The following is an 18610-nucleotide window of genomic DNA, read 5'->3' as shown; positions in this document are numbered from 1 at the left end:
GCGTGATGAGGGCCATTTCATCTTCCATTCTCACTCTCTCTTGCTCCCTGACATGAATACCTTTCAGCTTATAATCCTCTGTTAAATTCTTTATTTTCTTCAAAAACAGAGTTCCACTGGTGCACATGCACACAAGGAAAACCACTCAACCTTGATGTGTGGCCTCCCATTAAAAAACAAAGAGTTGAAGAGAAGATTAATTTTTTAAAACCAGCTAATAAAAGGGGCAAATTCTTACAAATCAATTCTTAATTGTCTTTCATTGCCATCCTCACTCAGCCCAATGCTTCAGAGCTGTTAAAGCGTATACTGAAAATTAAATCAACCAACCCTGGCAAGGAGGCTCAGTTGGTTGGAACATTGTTCCCTGCACCAAAAAGTTGTGGGTTCAATTCCCGGTCAGGGCACATACCTAGATTGCAAGTTTGATACCTAGTCGGGGTGCATACAAGAGGCAACGGATCAAAGTTTCTCCTCTTTCTCTCTTCTTCTCTCTTTCTAAAGATCAATGAAAAAGACAAGATCTCAGGTAAGGACTTTAAAAAAAAATTAATCAAGTAAAAACAAGAATAAGAGAAGGAACAAGTCAAACTTAAAAGAATTTTAGCTCAATGAAAAGTGTCAAGCGTAAGGGAAAAAGAGGTACTCCTGAGTGTCTAGCACAAATATATTTAATAACTATTCGGTAACTAATGGATTAAAAGGATAGTGAGAAGACAAATTATTTTAAAGTAATGAACAAGCCTTGTCAATGAATTAAACTAAATAATCACATGAATGTAATACCAGAGAGTGTCCAAGAACAAATCTCTTTCAGAGATCACTCACTGATAAGCCTACATAAAATGACGCCTCTGAAGACCTCATCACAACAGGGTACAGTACGAAAGAAAAGTAGAATATACTCCAATGCCTTCAAGCCCACTGCACCATTTCCTTTAATGAAACTAGAGACTTCCTTGAGGCTCAAGCGCATCTACTTAGCATGGCAGATCTTGGCCAAAATAAACTCATTGACCATGTGAACAGGGCTGAAGGTTTGCACACCTGTGTGGGCTAATGTTCCTGAAGATCGCAGCCCCAGGACTCCACATGACCTCTGCTCAGAACACATGACCAAACGCCCTCAATGGCGGGGTTTCCAGTCACTGACCTGAGTCAGAGGTGGCTTATAATTCCATGGAATCCTCTCGCCCAGGGCTGATGAGTAATAGTGAAGTGAGCACAGCCGCTTACATCACTGAAGCGGTGCTCTTTATGTATTTCTGTTCAACTCCAGTGACCCACTGAATCTATGGTCTCTGTGTTCCCACTTAGTCTGAAGTGACACTGTTAACTACCCCTGGGAGTTGATGATATGTCACACATATCATGTGCTGTTCCAAAAATTTCCACAGAAAATTCCTTTCTCTAAGAGAAGAAAGCAATCCTTTGTTTTCAGCGATGATGTCAATCAGGAGCTGGTGTTTTAACCTTTCTACAAGTAACTACTTCTAAGATGAAAAAATAGCTCACATATGTCTCAGCTGAGAGAGTACAGCTCATGGTTCAAGATCTCGTGATTGTTTTTGGCTGATCCAGTTTTGGTGACAACAGCAGGGCAGGAGGGATTTTCTATAAGATCTAGACCTGGGGCCTTTAGATGAGTCAGAAACAAAGCCCCTTTGATTTCAGGAGGGTAGCTGGCCGTCTCACCCAGGTTCGACCCACGAGTCCTGGCCAGTGGGCAAGATCACACGGGAAGCTGCCTACCTACATATGCTCCTGCCAACCTGGGTACCAAGAAAACCAGGCCAAGCATGGAGAGAGCACAAATATTTACTGTAAGTGAAGGTGTGCCAGGTGACCCTCTGTGGAATTCTGAGCCACTGAGAGCATAGCTGAGACAGATTCTGTAAACACCTAAGAGCACGTGCTTCTGCCATCACCCTGCAGGTGAATGACCTCAAAAGCCTCTGGGATCCAAGCTGAGAGATTAGCAGGCTTGCTTCAAGCCAACCTGGAGAATGGGAAAGCCTCTACATTGCTAGCACATTAAATCATCATTAACTCAAATTGCAAAGGAGGGAACCCACAAGAAGGAACAGATTTCTGCCAAGGTGAAAGAAATGATATACATGACTTCACCTGAAAATTGATTTGGAAAAGCCATAAGAAATACTGACTGATGAAATAAACATCATCTGGAATGAGATTAAAAAAGAAATCAAAACCCTCCCACTCCAACCCAATGGTCATAACCACAAAAACCTCAGTTTTATTAACAGCCTCTATGATATTGTCAATAAGTATATAGGGCTCCCCACCATCACCAGAACCACCAAACAACCCACTTTAGAATAAATTTTTTATGCTCCTCAACTAGCAAATGTCTATCATTCTGTTCCTGCCTTCATCTTGTCTCTTTCTGTTATATTCTACAGTGACAAGAAAATGTCCTAAACATGTTGTTTTAAATACCATTTAGTTGCAATACAAGACCCCGCAAAAAACAAAAACAAATCTTTTTAAGAAAAATGTCTGTGAGAATCATGTCCTTCCTTTTCTCCTGCCTAATTAAATATTTCTGTTTTCTCTCTTCTCAATTTCACCATCATCTTATTCAAATTCTCATGGGAATTAAAATTCACCTTGTCCTCAGAGACATTTAAAAAAAAGCAATACCACATGTTCTTTAAATTCCCTCTTATAGTTTAGTTACTTGTTTCCTTTTCTTTGTTTGATTGGCATACCCTAACTCACATGCATGTAAACAATATACGCATCAAATCTGAGTTATTCTTTAATAATACATTTAACTTTAGAAATACTGTTTTGAAAGTACCTGGCTCATTAACATAAAGGTGTGGCCTGCACTCCAGGTTATTTCAGGCTTTGGCAATATACAGACATACACTAACTGGTGAAACTAACAGTTTATGAATCACCATCAAATGAGACAGTAAAGAAACAGAAAAAAATCACGTGTTAATCATATAGTGCATTCGTATGTATGAGTAGTAAGGGTGGGAAATGACAGCAAAACCCAAAGGAAAACTTCAGTTGACTGTGTCCTGGGCTTTAAGTTTTGTTCTCTCTAGTTGATAATAACAATAACAAATAGATTTAGAATAAGACATGTAAGCCAAATACTAAGGGGAAGAAAGATTTCTATCACTGCCAAGCAAAAATTCAGATATAAACCATAAATCATTGTTCAAGCAAACACTTCACAACCCTCAGATGTTATTTCATTTCAGGCCAAGTTCAGCTGGTGTCTCCCTCTTTTCCAGTGAGATTTCTAAGTCAGAAACACTCAGAAAAGAGAGACCCAACACAAACAGGAAGAAAAACACAATTGTTTCCTCCTTAACCGGTAACTTCTAAATCAGAGAAAAATTCCCAGAAATTAAGTGGTCTACATTTTCTATGATTTCAAAAGAAAACAAAAGTATCCATGTGCTTTCCTTTTATGAATAAAAAGCGTGTATGTTTCTAAATAGCCCAGCCAAAGATGAGACGCAAAGAGTAAAGAAATCAGGAGAGTTCATATGACAATGTTTCTCAGTCTCATTCTTTGCTCCTGTCCCGTCTATACACACAAGGAGAGCAAAACTGATCAACTACAGCTAACCCTGAACACCAAAGAGAAGTAACTTTATAAAGAAAAATCTTGGTATGGGCTAGAAGAATGCCACAGATATAAAAACAGCACTACACCAAACTCCAACTCCAAGCCAATAGTAGATGCTATGCATTCATATAATAAATATACAGTGGTGTCTTTGTGCTTACCTATAATTGTCCTCAAGGCTCACGGAAAACAAGCCACCTCTCCTGCCAGAAGGCGTCAGACTGGGCTAGTGTTCCGGTAGCACAGCGGGAAATCCACCTCGAGGACCCTCGGATACTCGGGCTCTGGTCTGTCTTCTCCTTCTCTGTGTTGAAATGCTGCCAGCACACACCTCTGCTGGTTCTCCGAGACCCCCAGCAAGTTTTAACACAACTGAGGAGGAATGCTCCGAGCTGGCTACTTATCCTGATGATTCACTTCAATGACAGCTAGAAAGAAATGCTCCTTGGTGGAAAAGGAGTTGAGTCAAGCTCCACCCCTACCGTAAGCCTAAGTAACCCCGCCCAGCTCGGCATTCAGCTGACAGCCACACCTGCCAGAACGCTGCTACCTGCAGCATTGCTTCTTCAAATGGCAGTTCTCGATCATAGAATGATGAATGGAGGACATGCCTGACAGGACAGGCAATACCCATAAAGCACATGGTTTTCTAAGTAATATAACCTGGGATTGGGCTGTTTAAAATGGTGCCCGAGGTTTCAAATAGAACTATGATACAAACTACACCACCAAACAGAAAAGATGGGGGGATTTAGTATCACAAGAGAAACAGCACCTCCCTATGAATCCAAGATCTGTGGTGTGTAAACCATTTTCAGATGCCAGGCATAGATCAAGGGCTCTGAGTCCCATTTGAGGGGTACAGTTTACAGAACTGACCACCCTTTATTCTGCTCAAATCCTAGGGCCAAGTAAAATGTGTGCTCTTTCTCAGGCTTGTGACTGGCACTAAAGGACTGCTTTTTGCTCTTGCTTGAAGCAGGTCAAACTCCACTCCACAACGACACAGGTGTGGCTGACACAGGAAATGTTCTTACTTATAGCAAAAGGCTAACTTTCCACATGAACTCCAATTTTGTGGCATGCTCACTCATTAAGTGTTCCTGGCATGTCAAATGAGAAACTCTAAACTAGACTTTCAAGTTCCCACAGGTGCTCAAAGGCTAGGATTCCCGGAGGTGCTGGAATGACAAAACAGATCACCAGGGCAGCCAGCGACCTCTGGTGGCTGGGAGGATCACTGACGTCCTGGTGGAGAAAGTGGGCACTGGGCTACTACTATCAGAAACCCTGTCCTCAAAAATACACCCTCATAGATAGTTCCTCACAGGTTGACAGTTCCAACCATTTTCAGGAGAATTCTTGAAATAAGAAAAATTCCTCAAGGTTTAAGCAGAAAATGAGGACACATAAGTGCTAAACAATTTCAATTTAAGAGCAGAAACTCCAAGTATTAATATAAAAAGTGAAGACAGAATTCACATTTCTGATTAATAATCATTTTCCCACAGCCAAACATTTCATTTTATTATGCTTCCTTTCTCTCTGTCCACAGTTCTGCCTTGGAAAGAGGCATCGAAAAATCTTATTCTGGGAGAAGGAAAAAGCCCACACTTAATTTTTCCAACTACAATTTTGCTACCACCATTAACAATCAAACTTACTGACCACATGGTATGCATCCACTTTCAGGTTAACTACATCTTTCTCCCAACTCATGAAGATCAGCCTTGGCCCAACCTCCACTAAAATGCAACTAAACCTGGTCAACAACAATCTTAACACTGAATTAGGAAATGGTAGCAATGGCGGGAGCATTAGAAACCTTAGTTAAAGTCTCTCCATCAAGAGGAAAGTGAGACCCAACGAACCAGGGAAGCACCACGGTCTAGGAACAGATGCTAAAGTAGATTCAACACAAATAATGGGTCTCAATGCTGAGTTACTATCCCTGCTCCCATTACACTACTATCTGAGGGTATCCTGAAACTTCTCAAATCTAATATTCTGAAAAGAAAAACAAACAACAACAAATGATGTTCCACAAAGTAGCTATGGTGAAAAGAGACAAGAATGCAGACACTGGACAAGCAATGGAGCATGGCTTAAGTCTAAGACTAATCTACAGCAGGCTTTATTAACCTGGGCTCTACGGACGTTGGGGGCCAGCTAATTCTTGATGTGAAAGGGGGTCTGTTCTGTGCATTGTAGGATATTTAGCAGCATCTCTGGTCTCTACCCCCTAGATAGCAGCTCTCCTCGGGTGTGACAACCAAAAACTATCTCCAGACACTGCTAAATGTTCCCTAGGAGGCAAAGATGCCCCCAGTTGAGAACCATTGGTTTAAAAGGACAGGACTTTGTGCAGAGTGAAGTGGTTGGTGCCCTTGGAGAAGGGGTGGAAGCTGCTTCTGAGGCGATCGATATATACGAAGAAAGGACAATTGCTGCTGTAAATAGGAACTAGGTAGAGGGAAGGGCAGTTTATAGTACGGCTCCAACTGAGGGCGGCTGCTGCAGAGAAGTAGAAGACAAGGTCATGGGCTGAGAGTGGGAAAGGGATCAGAGACTGAGCCAAGAATATCAAAGTCTGGAACAACTGGGGAGCAAAAGGAAGCAGAGGGGGGCTGAGTCAAAGAAGCTGAGCAGCACAGAAGTCTGATGGCAGATAGCATCATAAACTCAGAGGCCCGAATGTGTGACACTGCAGGTTCCCCCCACAAATCAGAGGGCTCAGGAAGAAGGTATGAGGGGTGGATGGATGAAAGTGACTGGAGTTCTTAAACAGATATGGACACAGGGGTGTCACAGATGTGCTGTAGTTTCCAAGGTCACTGAGGTTATTAGTGGGGCAGAGCAACCTTGAGTCCACTGAAACTGAAAACAAGGAAACGTGCTAGCAATGTGTTGCAATAGAATAAATAAAGATGAAGAAAGTCTAAAAAGGGGTATCACTGAGAAGGAAATAAAGAGTCTATAGAAATAAATCAGGAATTATAGGCGAGTCAGACAGAACAAGAGGCTCCTTATAAAACATAACTGAGAAACTGTAAGCACTCTTGATGATCAACCAGAGAGAAAATAAAGTACAGATATCTATATGTTCATGTCCTCAAGGAATATTTTAAAACATGGGAAAACTTTCACAATATACTGTTGAGAATCATGAACTATAAAACTATAAATAACATAGCCCAATTTAAAATTTTACATACTTTATGTATCCATTTTTATAGTGTCTGAGTCATAATCTCCATCAAAGCAATAGCAGACACAATGCGATTTCCGAGATTTAAAATAAATCCTAAGAAAATGGGATTTGAATCTTGGAGAAGAAGGCACAAGAGAAAGCTGGTTGGAGAGAAAAGGAGGGGAACATGGAGCCAAAAGAGTCAAGAGTCAAGGGCTACATAAGGTTGAAGAGGAGTTTTCCAAGCAAATACAGGCTCTGTGTTAATAATTGTGTCAAATGATTATTAACACAGAGCCTGTATGAGCAAGAAGGGACTGGTGTCCTGAGGCAGAAACTTCAGCTTCCCGATGTGGGCAGGATGCATTTAGCAAAGGGAGCTCTAGGGATAGTAGCCTTTCCTGGAATTCCCCACTGTTATTACTGGCAAGGAAGGAAGGTCACAGGAGGCACACCTGTGAATGACCAGGGCTGGGTCTACTGGAAGGATTACCAAAAGGAAAGGCTGCTTCTAGTCTCACACCCCTTGGGGATTTTTTATTTTTTTTCAAAATAATGTTAAAAAATACACGGCAATTCTGTAATTCTATATTACTTACATTAAATGCACACCTTTTTATGGCTCTTAGCACTTCTGACATATTACCAAAAGAATGTGCTCTATATTGTTTACTACACTTAGAAAATTAGGATGGCTTATAAGGTGGAATTTTATGAAATACCACAAAGGGTCACATTGGACCAGTATGTTCCAATGGAAAGCAGTGAAGTGTGTGAAAGGTAATTACATTTTAAGTTAACATAACCAAAGAGAGTAAGAAAAGTGTGAAAGCTGACTTCAAATCAAGATCTTTTAAAACCACAAAGTTCAAACTTCAGAGTAGTATCTCAAAGACTTTTCAGTGTTTGTATTCTATTTGCTTGGAGTTTTAGTCTTAAGAAGATTTGTCAATTACTGAGATCATCTTGAGATTTTTTGTTGTTGTTGTTAAAAGCCAGCATGAATTTACCCATACTCTGCAGTTTCAAAAATCATGTTTCTAGAAATATTATAAGTTATCATAAGATATGCACCATATAATACTGGTTAAAAGTTCTTAACAGGATTATAGCATTATTCCAAATATATAAACTATTTCCACATACATAAATATAGGCAAAGGACCAGAAGGAATTAAAACAAAATAGTAAATGCTCATTCTCTCTCTGGCTATTCGAATTACAGGTGGATCACTGTTTTATACTTTATCTTTTCCAATGTCTAATTCCTTTATAGTCAGGGAGAAAAGAAAACAAGCATGTGATTTGAAAATTGCTAAGGTTCTGGTCAAGTGACCTTAGCAACTGGTTGGAGCGTCGTCCCATACACCAAAAAGGTGGCAGGTTCAATTCCCCATCAGGGCACGTGCCTAGGTTTTGGGTTCAATCCCTGGTCGAGCATACAGGAGGCAAACTATTCATGTTTTTTTATCACATCAATGTGGGGTTTTTTCCCTCTCTCTCTTGCCCTTCCTCTCTCTCTAAAATCACGAAACAGATCCTTCAGTGAGGATTTTAAAAAATTGCTAAGGATGTATTATCACCTATTTGAAAAACAACAACTGAGTAACCAAATAAAAAAAAGTTTCCCTGTTTTGTTCAAAACTAACTACAGTAGAAGAGAAACTAGGACACTTGGAGGGGGAGGAATAAATCGAACAAAACAAGGATGACATGACACAGGTAAAAATCTTTCCATAACACAGGCAAGGTTTGGTGATTATAGCACAAAGTCTTGAGTTTTCTTACAAGGTCTTAAATGAAATCTTCCTAATGTGGATTAGCCTTTTCTTCCAGGCTTTACAAAAAAGAGGACAATGTGTAGTTTTTATGTCTTGCAGGTTAACACAATCAAGTGACTTTATCAAAACAACTGAACAGAAAATGTTTCATTAAGATGGGGAAAGGTCTCTTGAATCTTTAAACATCATTTGGTAAACATAGTATCATGTACTACTCCACTCCAGATACTAGCCAAGACCCAGTGATGTGTAGCCTCAACCATTTAAGAGTAACAGTTTACAAACAGTTCCCTAACCTTCATTATTTTAGGGCAGTTACTCAGAGTCCTGAACACATTTTCACATGAAAGAAACACCTCAAACTTGTGACCCTGCCCAGTCTCTTTGGCTATATTGACCATCTAAAAGCAAATGGACTGCCACCCAGAGGCTGAGCCACAAACTGATTCTTTGCTAAACACAAAATAAGGCAGTCTGGGAAACAAATACGGCCTGCTTTAAAATAAGGACTGTGGTTTACAACACAGAGGAACAGGGTATCGCAGGGAAATTCAACACTCTCCTGAATACCTGGCAGGACTAAGGCGAGCCAGACTGACGAGTAGAAGAACCGAAGGACCTTCACTACTGCAATTTTTTTTTTCTTTTTTCACCTTTTAACTAAGAAACCAATTTTTTTTCCTTCTTTTTCCATCACCTGATTTTACCCTTTTAATTACTACATTCTTATTTTTAACCAGTATTATTACTGCTACCATTTTACCATTTTTTAAAGTGCCATTTTATTCTCTCATTATTTTATTTTGGGATTAGTGTTCTCCATTCTATTTTCATCGTTCCTTTAGCAACAATTTTCCCTATCTCAATTTCACCTCTATGCTAAAACCCTCTCCCTCACTTTTCCCCTTTTGTTGTCCTGTTTCTCTTATCCTATTCCTGCTTTAGATTGTCCCTATTCCTTCTGTTTAACTCCTGTCAAAATTTCACTCTACTTATATATCCTATCTCCAATCCACTGCTCTAAATCTTTATACACATACCCTTTATCTTTCTTCACTATCCAAAAATTTTTTTTTCTTTTTTTTCTTTTATCTTTCTATTGTTTTGTTGCTTGATTGTTGAGTATATTGTTTTTTTGTTGTTGTTGCTTGTTTTTTTTTGTGTGTGTGTGTGTGTGTGTGTGTTTTAGGACTTGTTGTGAGGCTGTTTTGCTTTTTCTTTTTATTTTTTTCTGCTGGATTTTCCCCTCCCTCCACCCATCCCCCCCTGGTTATTTTTGTGCTTCTGTTTTCCCTTGCCTCTCTTGATATTATTGGTTGTTTCTAGTTTGCATTCATCTCCAGGGAGCTGTTGCTGGAATTTGTTGGGATTAGTGGCGGTTCTATAGGAGTTTTCTCCTCATATTAAAAGTCTCTTCCCCTCTTCCACTTCATTCTCGATTTTCGCTCTTTTTTTTTTCCTTTTCTCTCTTTTATTTTCCCCCCTCCTTTTTCCCAATTTCATTTTTGCACTCCTTTTTTTTGGTCCCTACTTTTCTTTTCTTTTTTCTCTTTTATCTTTTTCTCTTCTTTCTTCCTTATCCCCTAATTCTCTTAATTTGGGTGGTCACCTTTATTTGGGGTTATTAATATTGTGAATATATTTGTGTTTAGTGCCTGGTACGTGGTGCCTTGTTGTGTTGTATTTTGTGCCTTTAAATCAACGCAGCAGATCCAAGCAACAGCAACCTCCTGAGCACCACACCCTCTGCTGAGGAACAGCAGCTGTACGTGAAACCTCGCCCCACCAGCCAGAAGAGCCACCATAGCTGTGAACAGCACCCACCAGAGGAGCTGCTGCCAAATGAGGAGCAGCTGCTACCGCAACAGCCCGAAGAGCAACCACAGCCCAAGGAGTCACTGCCACCCAGGGAGCAGCCACTGAATGACTCAACGTCTAGATATGTCAGTGAGATCAAACATGGGTAGACAAAGAAACCCCCAAAGGAAAGAGAAGGAGGACTCTCCAGAAAAGCAGCTAAGTAATACAGAGGAATGCAACATGACAGAAAAAGAATTCAGAATAAGGGTCCTAGAGTGCATAAACCGGATGGAGGAAAAATCGACAACCTCTACAAGAATCAAGAAAAAACATGAAAAAATCGATAACATATGGAAGAAGCTAGAAGAAACAGATGAAAAAAGCAACAACTTAAGTAAGACTTAAGAAGAAATGAAGAGTAATATAGCTGCAATGAAAAACACCATTGAAAGTATCAACAGTAGACTAGGAGAAGCGGAGGACCGAATTAGTGAATTAGAAGACAAGGAAGCAAAACACACCCAAAATGTACTGCAATTGGAGAAAAAAATTAAAAGACAGGAGGAGAGCCTAAGGGAGCTTTGGGACAACATGAAACGAAACAACATACGAATAATAGGGGTACCAGAACAACAGAAGGATGAACAAGGATTAGAAAACCTATTAGAAGAAATAATATCAGAAAACTTCCCAGAGGTGGGGAAGAAAAAAGTCACACAAGCCCAGAGAGTCCCAAACAAGGTGAACCCGAAAAGACCCACACCAAGACACATCATAATTACCATGGCAAATGTTCAGGACAAAGAGAGAATCTTACAGGCTGCAAGAGAGAGACGGAAAGTTACATACAAGGGATCTCCCATTAGATTGTCAAATGATTTCTCAACAGAAACACATCAGGCCAGAAAAGAATGGACGGAAATTTACATAGTGATGCAAAGCAAAGGACTGAATCCAAGAATACTCTATCCAGCAAGGCTATCATTCAAACTTGAAGGGGAAATAAGAAGCTTCACACACAAAAAAAGGCTAAGGGAGTTTATCACCACCAAGCCAGCAATGCAAGGAATGCTAAAGGGACTGGTATAAAAAGAAGAAATAAAAAGCTCAGAAAGAAAACAGCCACACACAAAAAGAAATGGCTACAAACAAGTACCTTTCAATAATAACTTTTAACGTAAACGGACTAAATGCTCCAACCAAAAGACATCGAGTGGCTGAATGGATAAAAAAACAAGACCCATACATCTGCTGTCTACAAGAAACCCACCTCATTAGAAGGGACTCACACAGACTGAAAGTGAAAGGATGGAAAAATATCTTTCAGGCAAATGGAAAGGAAAAGAAAGCTGGGGTAGCAATACTTATATCAGACAAAATAGACCTCAAAGTGAAGGCCATAACAAGAGATAAGGAAGGCCACTTCATAATACTAAAGGGATCAATACAACAAGAGGATATAACCTTTATAAACATATATGCACCCAATGCAGGAGCACCCAAATTCATAAAAAAACTCCTGGAAAATATCAAAGGAGAGATCGACAACAATACAATCATAGTAGGGGACTTTAATACACCACTGACAGCACTGGATAAGTCCTCTAGACAAACAATCAGCAAAGATACAGCAATCCTAAATGACTCACTAGATCAGATGGACTTAATAGACATCTTCAGAACACTTCACCCCAAAGCCAGGGAATATACATTCTACTCAAATGCTCATAAGACATATTCAAAAATAGACCATGTATTGGGTCACAAGCAAAGTATCCCCAAATTTAAGAAGATTGAAATCATAAAAAGCATCTTCGCAGACCACAATGGTATAATATTAGAAATAAACTACAATACTCAAACACCTGGAAGCTGAATAGCATGCTATTAAATATTGATTGGGTTACCAATGAAATCAAAGAAGAAATTCAAAACATCCTGGAAACTAATGACAATGAAAACACAACAATCCAAAACCTATGGGACACAATGAAAGCAGTCCTGAGAGGGAAGTTTATAGCTCTACAGGCCTATCTCAAAAAAACAAGAAAAAATGGTAGTAAATCATCTAACTCTACAACTCAAAGAATTAGAAAGAGAGCAACAACAAAACCCCAGAGTGAGCAGAAGGAAGGAGATAATAAAGATTAGAGCAGAAATAAATGACATAGAGACCAAAAAAACAATACAGAAAATCAATGAAACCAAGAGCTGGTTCTTTGAAAGGATAAACAAGATTGACAAACCTCTAGCCAGACTCACCAAGAAGCAAACAGAGAGGACCCAAATAAACAAAATCAGAAACGATAGAGGCGAAATAACAACAGACCCCACAGAAATACAAATGATTGTTAAAAAATACTATGGACAGCTCTACTCCAACAAACTAGACAACCTGGAGGAAATGGACAAATTCCTAGAAAAATACAACATTCCAAAACTCAATCAGGAAGAATCCAAAAATCTCAATAGGCCAATAACTATGGAAGAAATTGAAGAAGTCATCAAAAAGCTTCCAGCAAACAAAAGCCCAGGACCTGATGGCTTCACAGGGGAGTTTTTCCAAACATTCAAGGAAGAACTAAAACCTATCCTCCTCAGACTACTACAAAAAATTCAAGAGGAAGGAACACTTCCAAGCTCATTCTATGAACCAGCATCACCCTAATACCAAAACCAGGTAAAGACAATACAATGAAAGAGAATTACAGGCCAATATCCCTCGTGAACATAGATGTCAAAATCCTCAACAAAATCTTAGCAAATTGGATCCAGCAGTACATCAGAAAGATCATACACCATGACCAAGTAGGATTTATCCCAGGGATGCAAGGATGGTACAATATCCGCAAATCAATAAACGTGATTCATCACATAAACAAATTGAAAGAAAAAAAACCACATGGTCATATCAATTGATGCAGAAAAAGCATTTGACAAAATCCAACACCCATCTTTGATAGAAACTCTCAACAAGACGGGAGTAGAGGGATCATACCTCAACATAATAAAAGCCATATATGACAGGCTCACAGCCAACATCATACTCAATGGACAAAAACTAACACCATTTCCCCTAAGAACAGGAACAAGACAGGGATGCCCCCTCTCACCACTCCTGTTCAACATAGTACTGGAAGTATTAGCCATCGCAATTAGGCAAGAAGAAGAAATAAAAGGCATCCAAATTGGAAAAGAGGAAGTAAAACTGTCCTTATTTGCAGACGACATGATATTATACATACAAAACCCTAGAGACTCCATCAAAAAGCTACTAGATTTAATACATGAATTTGGCAATGTAGCAGGATACAAAATTAACCCCAAGAAATCTGAGGCATTTCTATACACCAATAGTGAACTTTCAGAAAGAGAGATTATAAAAACAATCCCATTCACCATTGTACCAAAAAAATTAAGCTACCTAGGAATAAACTTAACTAAAGAGGTAAAAGACCTCTACTCAGAAAACTACAGGACGTTGAAAAAAGAGATAGAGGAAGACATAAACAGATGGAAGAACATACCGTGTTCATGGATTGGTAGAATCAACATCATTAAAATGTCCGTACTACCCAAAGCAATCTATAAATTCAATGCACTTCCCATTAAAATACCAACAGCATACTTCACAGATCTAGAACGAACTCTCCAAAAATTCATCTGGAATAAAAAAAGAGCCCGAATAGCAGCAGCGATCCTGAAAAAGAACAAAGTAGGTGGGATCTCAATACCAGATATCAAGCTGTATTACAAAGCCACTGTTCTCAAAACTGCCTGGTACTGGCACAAGAACAGGCATATAGATCAATGGAATAGAATAGAGAGCCCAGAAATCGGCCCGAACCAATATGCTCAATTAATATTTGACAAAGGAGGCAAGAACATACAATGGAGCCAAGATAGTCTCTTCAATAAATGGTGTTGGGAAAATTGGACAGATATATGCAAGAAAATGAAACTAGATCACCAACTTACACCATACACAAAAATAAACTCAAAATGGATAAAGGACTTAAATGTACGACAGGAAACCATAAAAATTCTAGAAGAAGCCAAAGGTAACAAAATCTCAGACATATGCCGAAGCAATTTCTTCACTGATACAGCTCCTAGGGCACTTGAAACTAAAGAGAAAATGAACAAATGGGACTACATCAAAATAAAAAGCTTCTGCAGAGCAAAAGAAACCATCAACAAAACAACGAGAAAACCCACTGCGTGGGAAAACATATTTGCCAATGTCATATCTTATAAGGGCCTAATCTCCAAAATTTATAGGGAGCTCATACAACTTAACAAAAGGAAGATAAACAATCCAATCAAAAAATGGGCAAAGGACCTAAATAGACACCTTTCAAAAGAGGACATTCAGAAAGCCAACAGACACATGAAAACATGCTCAAAGTCACTAATCATCCGAGAGATGCAAATCAAAACAACAATGAGGTACCATCTCACACCTGTCAGACTGGCTATCATCAACAAATCAACAAACGACAAGTGCTGGAGAGGATGTGGAGAAGAAGGAACACTCGTGCACTGCTGGTGGGAATGCAGACTGGTGCAGCCACTATGGAAGACAGTATGGAGTTTCCTCAAAAAACTAAAAATGGAACTCCCATTTGACCCTGTGATCCCACTTCTAGGAATATATCCCAAGAAACCAGAAACAATAATCAGAAAGGATATATGCACCCATATGTTCATAGCAGCACAATTCACCATAGCTAGAATCTGGAAACAGCCTAAGTGCCCATCAGTAGATGAATGGATTAGAAAACTGTGGTACATCTACACGATGGAATACTATGCTGTTGAAAAAAGAAGGAACTCTTACCATTTGCAACGGCATGGATGGAACTGGAGAGCATTATACTAAGTGAAATAAGCCAGTCAATGAAGGAAAAATACCACATGATGTCACTCATTCATGGATAATAGAGACCATTATAAACTGTTGAACAATAATAGATACAGAGGCAGAGCAGCCTCAAACAGATTGTCAAACTGTAGCGGGAAGGCCGGGGAGGGGTGGGGGGCAGGAGGGAGGGGCGTAAGAGATCAACCAAAGGACTTGTATGCATGCATATAAGCATAAGAAAAAATAAAATAAAATAAAAGCAAATGACTCCCCAAGGCCTATCCAAGCCTGGCCTTTCCCTCGTGCTCCATCCTCATTCTCCATCATCTCCATCACATGACCATTTGGAGATCCAAGAGCCCTAACATCAACTTCTGCTTCTGCTTCTGCACCTGTTCCCCAGCTAACCCCTTGCACCTCAGTGGCCACCAACCAGCCAGCTGTTCAAGCTGGAATTTCCTCATTTCAGTTCCTCTCTTTATCCCTCAAACATCCAGTCTATCAATGGGCCCTAAATAATTAATCACCACACACACCAAAAAAATCCCCAACTATCCAGATGTTCAAACCATCCTCTCTCACACAAGCCATGGCCACAGCCTCTGGGGCAAACATTCTTACCTGCAACAATAGTCACAGCTAGCCACTACTGTCTGGCAACTCTCCCTGCTGACTTTCCACAACTTTAAGCATAAAATGCAAATTCCTCATGGTGGCCCTCGCAGCCCTCAAGAGCCTGCTTTGGTCCTCTCCATCCTCCCTGTATTGCTCCCTTCCACCCACCCCACTGGCCTCTGGCTCTTCTTCAAATCTCTGAAGCTCACTGCCACCTGAACACTGGGCATCATACCATCTGTGCTCCTTTCTGAAGCTCCACTCCCAGAACTTCTCCAGCTGGCTCTCATCTTCTGAGGGAGGTGCAGTAAGAGTCTTTATGCTGATGGGAACATCAACTGGTAGCACACTTCAGGAAAGAAAACTGGTAATATGTACCCAAAGTATTTAAATCCCAATATTGTTGGATTTAGTAATCCCATTTCCAAAGAGGTACTCATATCATAAGAACATAATCTAGCTTAAAAAAATTTCACAGCAATAGGAAACATTGAAGAGAAATGATTAAATAAGGTATTATATCCTGAGAAAGTGGAATGTGGCATAGCACATATTAGACTGTTAACTGACCAAAAATAGGCTACAGACATTATGATGCAAATTATGTAAACATACACATTCCCTACTAGATGACAACTAAAATGAAAATGACAAATATTAGGAGTGATGCTCTTTCTGTTGCTGGTAGCTTTTTCCTTCTAACTTTTTTTTTCCAGGTTCAGAATAATGTGTATGTAATAACTTGTGCAATAGAAGGGGAAAACCCCCCTTTTTTGGTAACATAAATATATGCTATATAAATAGTTGTTAGCTTTTCAAGATACCACAGGAAAAACATGTAAAAGCCCAATGTTAGATTTAAAGCTTCCATACAAAAGACAGTAAATCAAGTGAGAAGAACACTATTTACAAAACTATCTTACAAATCAATGAAAATCTCAAAACTCAAAGGAAGAATGGACAAAGAATGAGAATCAGCACTTCATAGAAGAGAAAATACAAATATATGAAGAGATACTCAGCCTCACTGACTAATGGCATACAATTTTTACCTTCCATAATGGCAAAGATTAAAAGGTTGAAAAAATTGAGTAATGTAGAACATGGGAAAAACCACTTTCAACTACTGGAGCTAGCGGAATCCCGTGTAATACTTGGGAGGGCAATCCCTGATATCAATAAACATTGTATATGTTGATGTCCTTTCATCCAAGAATTAGGCTGTAGGAATTTATCTACAGAAATACCCATACGTAGATACATCAATAAATACCACAGAGCTTTCAAAACATCGTGGCAGAAGACAGGGTAGATATATTAATCTAGTATGTCTACCATGGTCCATTTTCTGAGAGCAGCAGCAGCTAACTTTGATGGAATTCTTAGTACAGGGATGTCTTGTTGTATTGCACTTTGCTTTACTGCGCTTCACCAATGTTGAGGTTTTTACAAGTTGAAGGCAAGACTCTCTACCAGTGCAAAGATGACAACTCGCTTTATTGTGGTGGTCTGGAGCTAAACCTGCAATATCTGCAGGGTCTGCCTGTAAATGGCAGGCACTGTTCTAAGCCCTTTGAGAGCATCACGTACTTTAACCTTCACAATAACCATGTAAGATAGGCACTGTTGCTATCCCTGCTCTACAGATGAGAAAGCCAAGGCTTAGAGAAACTTATATTCAATGGCCCTCCGAGTGTACATTTCTTCCATGCCTCTTCCATCTAGAATTCAAGCATGTTTAAAGAGGCAGATGGCCTGAATTGAAATACCACACCCACAAAAGTCCGGGGAAGTAGGAAAGACTATCACCAGTGAACAGAAACGGGATGGGTGTGAGGGACAGAAAAACAAAACCAGAGGCCCTGTGTGTGTGGCAGAGAGCCACTGCATGGGTAGAGGTATTCTCTAGGTTCCAGAAATTCAAGTCAAGTGGTACAAGAGGCTGGGGAGACCTGGAGGCAACAATCAGGGTGATTAATCAGGAAATGTCACTTCCTCCAGCTTTTTCTGTTGCTACCTTCATCGTGCAGGTGAAAGCTGAAGTGTGATCCTAAGACTGGAAGTACAGGCAGGAACCTAAAGATGGGCAGGAGGGACACGCAGGAGCTACATAATAGGCCACTGCTGGCCCATCCCACCCACGCTCTACACATGGCCTCAACCTGACAGATACAGTGAGAAAGTGGCAAAGAGGAGTCAGTAATAGAAAGACCAGACAAAACCAAGAGTCACTAAATGTGAAACAACCAGGGCTGTGAACAAGGGGCAGGAGTTTGTAAGAGGAGTGTGCAAACAGAGTTGGAAACAGAAGAATTTTAAATATGCATAATTAATATCCTCATAAAAGTTGAGACAGTATCAGGGCATCAAAACAAGCACAGGCTGGTATGAGGAAGTAAAAGGGAATGAGAGTTCCAGGAGAAGGAACCAGGATTTTGAACCTCAAACCACAGAGCTGTGCAGCTGCCTCCACAAGAAAGATATGGAATGTGGTTAACACCTTGTGGGGTTTTACATTTGTCCTTCTTAATTTAGAGAAGAAGCGCTTTCATCTTTTTCTCCATGCACACAGATTCACACACATGGGCAAACACAGGGAGATTGTGTCTTTGTTTCCCAATGGATACTGTACTGTTCTGCATCTGACTTCTCACGTAGCAGTTTCTCATAGGAACCCCTCCCAAGCCAACACTAACACAGCCCTAACTCTTTCTGTTCAATGGCTATATAAAGAGACACAGTACAAA

At 39.9% G+C, this 18610-nt stretch overlaps 1 protein-coding gene across 5 annotated transcripts in view; it reads right to left on the bottom strand.

Annotated features, from left to right (window-relative positions):
- Window positions 1-18610, bottom strand: part of NEDD4L (NEDD4 like E3 ubiquitin protein ligase) — a 309487-nt gene that overhangs the window by 144176 nt on the left and 146701 nt on the right. For 2 of the 5 annotated variants that reach the window (XM_081097854.1, XM_081097855.1), the window contains exon 1: window positions 3775-4039. The exons of the other annotated variants lie outside the window; for them this stretch is intronic. The gene's annotated coding sequence lies outside the window, so the exon portion shown is untranslated. Of the gene's footprint in view, window positions 1-3774; window positions 4040-18610 lie in introns of those variants that run through there. 5 annotated transcript variants of the gene reach the window in all.

Source organism: Myotis nattereri (genome assembly GCF_964212035.1).
Source record: "Myotis nattereri genome assembly, chromosome: 8".
Lineage (NCBI taxonomy): Eukaryota > Metazoa > Chordata > Mammalia > Chiroptera > Vespertilionidae > Myotis > Myotis nattereri.
Note: the sequence above shows the minus strand (reverse complement) of the source record. Positions and strands in the feature narration are given on the sequence as shown.